The sequence below is a fragment of the Mus caroli genome, chromosome 6, assembly GCF_900094665.2.
Source record: "Mus caroli chromosome 6, CAROLI_EIJ_v1.1, whole genome shotgun sequence".
Lineage (NCBI taxonomy): Eukaryota > Metazoa > Chordata > Mammalia > Rodentia > Muridae > Mus > Mus caroli.
Window position 1 is genome coordinate 122,687,199 of NC_034575.1, and position 7,976 is coordinate 122,695,174.

Consider the following 7,976-nt stretch of genomic DNA (forward strand, 5'->3'; position numbering starts at 1 on the left):
GAGGAGGAGGAGGAGGAGGAGGAGGAGGAGGAATGTTGAAGGCTTTTAATCTATACCATTTCTTCTAGTTTTCTAGTTTTTGTGTTTACCTTCTGAAACCTTTTCCTATCCTGTTTCCACCTGAGTTCTTTGCTACAGGATTACAATCTACCACCCGTTCTCAGTGATGGTTTTCCTTCTTGTTCATTCATTCAAGCAAGCAAGTGCTTTGCGGTGGTTGATCATGACTATCAGTTTGATGGTATTTAGAGTCATCTGGGAGACACACCTTGGGTATGTCTCATCTCAGGATACCTCAAACATGGGGACGGCAGGAGTTGGCTACTTTCCCGCTTCCCAATCTGGCACCATAAATCTGACTCCCCCACATAGCAGGAATTTATTATCCTGACAGTTATCAGGCCTCATTCCTCGTTCAACTTTATAAGGTTTCTCCTCTACCCCCAGAGTATGTAGATGCAGTATTTTGCAGTACCCTTCCCTGAACAATGGTGTATGGCCACACAAACCTTGCTCCAGAGACCCTGGCCACCTTGCCAGGGGAATAAGTACCCCTCCCCAATAAACTGGACTAGTTTTCCAAAACTGTGTTCATTGCACACAGGAAAACTCATAGCTCTAAGTGCCGACTAAAGAAACTGGAGAGAGCATTCACTAGCAGCTGGACAGCACAACCAAGTAGAAACAAAAGAACTTTACAAAGAATCAATAAAACCAGGAGCTGGCTCTTTGAGAAAATCAACAAGATAGACAAACCCTTAGCCAGACAAACCAGAGGGCACAAAGACAGTATCCAAATTAATAAAATCAGAACTGAAAAGGGAGACATAACAACAGAAACTGAGGAAATTCAAAAAATCATCAGATCCTACTACAAAAGCCTATAATCAACAAAACTGGAAAATTTGGGTGAAATGGACAATTTTCTAGACAGATACCAAATTCCAAAGTTAAATCAACATCAGATAAACCATCAAAACAGTCCTATAACCCCTAAAGAAATAGAAGCAGTCATTAAAAGTCTCCAAGCAAAAAAGGCCTCCAATACATGGGCACAGGGGGAAAGTTCCTGAACAGTTCACCAGTGGCTTATGCACTAAGATCAAGAATTGACAAATGGGACGTCATAAAATTGCAAAGCCTCTGTGAGGCAAAAGACACTGTCAACTGCACAAAATGGCAACCAACAGATTGGGAAAAGTCCTTTACCAATCCTATATCCAATAGAGGGCTAATATCCAATATATATAAAGAACTCAAGGAATTAGACTCCAGACAATCAAATAACCCTATTAAAATGGGATCCAGAGCTAAATAAATAATTCTCAACTGAGGAAACTGGAATGCCTGAGAAGCACCTAAAGAAATGTTCAACATCCTTAGTCATCAGGAAATGCAAATCAAAACAACCTGAGCTTCCACCTCATCAGTCAGAATGGCTAAGATCAAAAACTCAGGTGACAGCAGATACTGGCAAGGAAGTAGAGAAAGAGGAACACTCCTCCATTGTTGGTGGGGTTACAAGCTGGTACAACCACTCTGGAAATCAGTCTGGTGGTTCCTCAGAAATTTGGACATAGTATTACCTGAGGACCCAGCTATACCACTCCTGGGCATATACCCAAAAGATGCTCCAACATAGAACATGGACACATGCTCCACTATGTTCATAGCAGCCTTATTTATAACATCCAGGAGCTGGAAAGAACCCAGATGTCCTTCAACAAAGGAATGGATACAGAAAATGTGGTACATTTTCACAATGGAGTGCTACTCAACTATTAAAAACAATGAATTCATGAAATTCTTAGGAAAATGGATGGAGTTAGAAAATATCATCCTGAGTGAGGTAACACAATCACAAAAGAACATACATGGTATGCACTCACTGATAAGTGGATATTAGCCCAAAAGCTCGGAATACCCAAGATACAATTCACAAATCACATGAAGCTCAAGAAGAAGGAAGACCAAAGTGTGGGTGCTATGGTCCTTCTTAGAAGGGGGAACAAAATACTCATGGGAACAAGTACAGAGACAAAGTGTGGAGCAGAGATTGAAGAAAAGGCCATCCAGAGACTGTCCTACCTTGGGATCCAGCCCATATACAGTCACTAAACCCAGACACTATTGTGGATGCCAAGAAGTGCTTGCTGACAGGATCCTGATATAGGTGTCTCCTGAGAGGCTCTGCCAGAGCCTGACATATGCAGAGGCAGTTGCTCACAGCCAACCATTGAACTGATCTCGGGGTCCTCAATGGAGGAGTTAGAGAAAGGACTGAAGGAGCTGAAAGGGTTTTTAACCCCATAGGAAGAACAATAATATCAACCAACCAGAGCTCTCAGGGTCAAAACCACCAACTAAGGAGCACACATGGAGCAACCCATAGCTCCAGCCGTATATGTAGCAGAGGATGGCCTTGTTAAGCATCAGTGGGAGAAGAGTCCCTTGGTCCTGTGAAGGCTCGATGCCCCAGTGTAGGGGAATGAGAGTGTGGGGAGGTGGGAGTGGGTGGGTGGGGGCACACCCTCATAGAAATGGGAAGAGGGAAGATGAGGTAGGGGGCTTTAGGGGGGAAATTAGGAAAGGGGATAACATTTGAAATGTAAATAAATAAAATAGCCAATAAAAATTTTTAAAAATTAAAAATAATAATTTAATGATGAAATTGTATATATTTATAATTACAATGTGATGTTTTAATATATGTATACACTATAGAAAGGCAAAACCAAGTTGACTGCAATGCATTTTTATTTACCTTCTGGGGTGAAAATATTTAAAAGCTAGTCTTAGCAGTTTCTAGTCTTACCATGCCTGGCTTTATAGATAGCCCTGTTATGCCAGCTGGGAGCTCTGCCACTCAGCAGCAGTCCCAGCTTGTCAATGAATCTTTGCTAACTGCAGCTATCATGCTATCCAGAAGGTAGAAACTTGTTCCTCTTGTCTAGCTGAAAATTTACATCCATTCTTTAACATCTTCCTAATCCTCCACTCTCCTCCAGCCCATGGTAGCCACCATTCTTTACCATGTTTTAGATTCTAAATGTAAATGAGACCATGTGGTATTTGTCTTTCCTCCCTGTCTTATTTAACTTAGTATAATGTCCTCTAGATTCATTTGCAGCGTCACAAATCCTTCTGTAATGGTTTCAAAGAGAATGTCCACTGTAAGTTCATGTATTTGAATAGGGGTCCCTAGCTGTTGGCACTGTGTGTAGAGGATTAGGAGGAATGGCCTTGATAGAGGAAATGTGTCACTGGAGGTGGGCTTTGAACCTCCTCCAGTTGTTCCCTTTGCTTTGTGCATACAGCTCAAAAGATGTGACCTCAGCTTGATGCTCCAGCTGTGATGACTGTCGGCCTCCATGTCTCCCTGCAGGAATGGTGATAGATTCTTACTCTCTGGAAGCATAAACCCAAACACTTCCTTCTATGATTTGACCTGATCATGGTATTTTTTCACGGTAATAGAAAAGTAACTCAAGCACTTTCTTTTTCAGGTTATTATCGCACTACATGTATACCATACTATTTAATCCAGTCATCTCTTGATGAATCTTAGAGTGAATCCAGTCTATTGTCTATTGGGAACAGTGTTGCAATAAGTGTGGTCTCTCCTGGACACACTGTTTCATCTCCTTTGTATACCTAGAAGTAGGATTCCCAGATCTTGCAGTAGTTCTGGTTTAAAATCTTTGAGGACCCTCCACACTGCCTTCATTTGGTTGTACTCATTTACATTACTTGAGGCTACCAATAAACTGTTATTTTCTTGATTACCTTTTAAAATGGTCTTTATTTGTGTATAGAAATGTTATTAATATTATGAATGGATTTTATATCCTACAAATCTGCTGGATTTGCTAACTAATTGTAGCAGGTTTTGGTAGAGTCTTCAGGATTTTATGTATAAGGAGTCATGTAGGCAGAGACAATTGAAGAGAGATGGACATTGAAGAAGTCTTTAAAGGATATGAAATTGGAAATAAATACAGATATTTTATGATATATAGGGGTAGAAAAATAAATGATTGACAGAAAATAGGTAGGGAGATAGTGGAAAGAACTTGAGAAGTAAATAGATTACATAATGAGAATTTTATAGAGATAGAAAATGACCAGAAATAACTGTGGTGGTTTGAATATGCTTGGCCCAGGGAGTGACCTATTTGGAGGTATGGCCCTGTTGGAGTAGGTGTGGCCTTGTTGGAGTAGGTATGTCACTGTGGACATGGACTTTAAGACCCTCATCCTAGCTGCCTGGAAGCCAGTCTTCTCCTAGCAGCCTTCAGATGAAGGTATAGAACTCTCGGCTCCTCCTGTACCATTCCTGCCTGGATGTTGCTGTATTCCCACCTTGATGATAATGCACTAAACCTCTGAACCTGTAAGCCAGCCCCAATTAGATTTTTGTCCTTTTAAGAGTTGCCTTGGTCATGGTGTCTCTTCACAGCAGTAAAACCCTAACTAAGACAATAACCAATGAAATTATATAATTGATAGATCAAATAATACAGATCTATAATGAGCTCAGAACAAAATAAAAATAGATATTTATTAGGAAAAAAAGCATAAAGTATGTATTAAGTCATTTCCAGCCTTGGGTGGGAGGAGAGGATGTCACTCCAGTCCCGTCCTCCTTCCTGCCGACACCTTACCCACGCTCCTCAGTTCTTATCTCTAGCTGGTGTGCAGACTGTGGTTTCATCTTTCTCAGGTAGGAACTTCCTGCTCATTGTCCTTAACAGTTTGTCAATCTGTTTCATCCTGTCCGGCTTTCTAGCTGCTTCCTGTATGCAGTTCTCTTCTACATTCTGAAAGGCAGAGTCCACAGTGAAGGTGGGTTTCCCACTCTGCCCTTAGCTCCTATCTCTATTGCGCTAAGAGTTTTGCTGAAGACTTGTGCCATGTCAGTTGGATTAGCAAGAGCACTGTCACTATCCTGTAGGATATCACTAGTCACCCCTAGAAGGATCACTGCTAAACGTCTAACTTAGAGGGAACTTGACATCTTGCCTTGATACAAATTTAGGACCCAATCATACATCTCCCCCAGGCCCATGCTTCTTAAGGATTTAGAGCCTTACGACTACATTGTTCTATAAATGGACGTTCCTGCAAGGCAATGAACTCTCAGGGGCAGAGACTATGTGGACACAGTTGTAAACGTGTTATAGAATGAGCAGGTGTTGTTATTTGGTAAACATCACTTTCAACTATCTGAAAATCTCCATCATCCCATGGTTGATGTGCCAGTTTCCAAGGACCAAAATTGTGTGGGCAGGAGAAGAGTAGATTTGGGCATAAGAAAAGTGACACAGAATTTCCATTACACAGATCCTGATTATAGGACAAGGGCCCTGTGCAGATCCAGAGAAAGTTCTGGTCATCTCTGCCAGATGAAACTCCCCCAGAATGATCTAAACCAGTTCTTTCCCTCCTAGACAAGAGGAAGGAAAAGTCCCGTTCAGAACCACAGGGAAACAAGGCTTCCGTACTGATTATATACAATTTACAGCAGTGTTTCATTTGGTGTCCAGGAGCCTGTAATAGCTGGAATTACCCTTGTTCCTCTTCCCCTTTGCAGGGCCAGAGCTGAGGAGTGCTCTGTGGTTATGTGTCAGGGGATGACTTCCTCATGCCAGACTTGCTTGGCTCTGGCATTGTGCTGTAATCCTGTGTGTGTGTGTGTGTGTGTGTGTGTGTGTGTGTGTGTGTGTGTGTGTTCAGCATCAAAATGTTCTCTTTCCACTGCTCTTCAATTCATAAGGAGTAAATTTAATATTTTATCATATTACCTTTTCTTTGGTGAGAAGTGAAGGAGGAAGATGGGGGAGAAAGGGAAAATAGAAAGTTATGTCTTCCTATTGACATAATATCCTATGCAAATAGGAGGTGCATGTATGATGGAAACAGGAAAATGGAAGTGAGTCAGGCCATGATGGGCTGGTGGTTAAGAGAGGCCAGGAAATTCAAAGCCAGTGTGACTGCCTCTCCAGATGATGAAGGTGAATGTCGCTGTATGGGGACATTTCAGCCTGGCCACTCCTAGGAATTTTGTAGGTGTCCTGGGTGGGGTAGCACACAGTATAAACTACTATAAACCTTAATCTGGGGGTATAAACTATTTCTGTAGAGGATCAAGTAGAAAATCATTTATATTTTATAAGCCATCTGGTTTTTTATTATGGTGATTCAACTCTGCCATCATACACCAAAAGCAGAAAAAATAACTCCATAAACTAGAGATGGCTATGCCCATTAAAACGTCATTGATTAAAATGGGCAAACAGGAGGATTTGGTGGGCCATATTTTCTTTTTTTTTTTTTNTCTAAATCCTGCTTCTAGAGTCATACTATTAGGATCTATTCTGAAAAATCTTGAAAGTTTTAGAATAAGTTCAGAATAATAAAAGACAGGGAAGAGAACAATAGGTAGAGATGGAGTCAGACAACTGCTGTTCTGAGAAAAAAGCATAAGGTGTTTGGGCCCATGGCCATCATAGACAGGGGTAGACATTTTAATTTGTGGGCAGATTTAGGGACTCCCCTAAATTTAGATATGTGGGTATATGTAAGAAAAGCAATTCTGATCATGAGCTGAAGAGTAAAATTGGAATCCGAACATAAAATAATTTGACACCTCTAATAGGTTTTTCCATGTAGTGAATTAACCCCAAACCTCACGACTTAAATTCTATTGTTAGATTCTTAAATATCTATTGTTTCTACTGGATTTGAGGGTCAGAGATGAAAGAAGAGCGTTGCCATGTGGTGCGGCTCATGGATTCTCATGCAGAACAGTTCTAGGTCAGCCACACTACCATGGTGCCTGCCCCCTAAGACTTCATAGAGACTAGATGCTCTGCTCCACACCGGACAGCCAGAGCTATGGACCATATGCCTCAGGACCTCTCCATGTGAGCCTTTCCATGATGCTTGAGTGTCCTTACAACATGTTATTCACTCTCCTCTCCTCTCCTCCCAGAGAAGCTATGGAAGACAGAAGCTGAAATGCCCTCCATGAACTGCCCTGAGAAGCCGTAAGTCAGCACCTTAACCAGACTCTATTCACCACCAAACCCAGCCCTAATTCCACACAGAGGATCATAGACTGATCATAGGATAACCACAAGGCGGTCATGATTACCAAGGAGAGTCTTAGAAGTTGGCCTATACCATCAAAGCAAGTGGAGGTAAAAAACTGTAACTTGGGCTTCACCAGTCCTAATACATCCCCTCCCTCTTCCTGTGTAATGTGAGGTAACAATTTTCTAGTTCTAGGATTAAACGCGGCCATCTTTGGAAAGGGTGTTGGTGCAGTATTGTGCCTGCCACACCCATATACTATCCCAACATCACTTACTGAATCACTTGGGATCGTTGTTGAAACCAGGTGTCTATACTTGAGTATGTCTATTTCTATATCATATCTAGCTTCATTCATTTCTATACCTGCCTTTCCAATATGTGTGTGTGTGTTTGTGTGTGTGTGTACATGTGTGGACGTGTGCGCAGGCCCACATAGGATGCCCACAGAGACCAGCAGAGGGCAATGGATCCCCTGAAGCTGGAGTAACAGGCAGTTACAAGCTGCCCCTGTGTGTGCTGGAAACAAAACTCTAGTCCTCTGCAAAAGCAGTGAGTACCCTTAACTGCTGAGTCATTTCTCTAGTCCCGTTTGTAATTTTTATGCCGATACCTCAGTCTCTTCATTTCTGTAGCTTCATAGAAGTCTTGAACTGAGCATGTGTCCTTCTTACCGGTTGGGACACCATTGCATACACTAGCAAGATTTTGCTGAAAGGACCCAGATATAGCTGTCTCTTGTGAGACTAGGCCGGGGCCTGGCAAACACAGAAGTGGATGCTCACAGTCAGCTAGTGGGATGGATCACAGGGCCCCCAATGGAGGAGCTGGAGAAAGTACCCAAGGAGCTGAAGGGATCCGCAACCCTATGGGTGGAACAA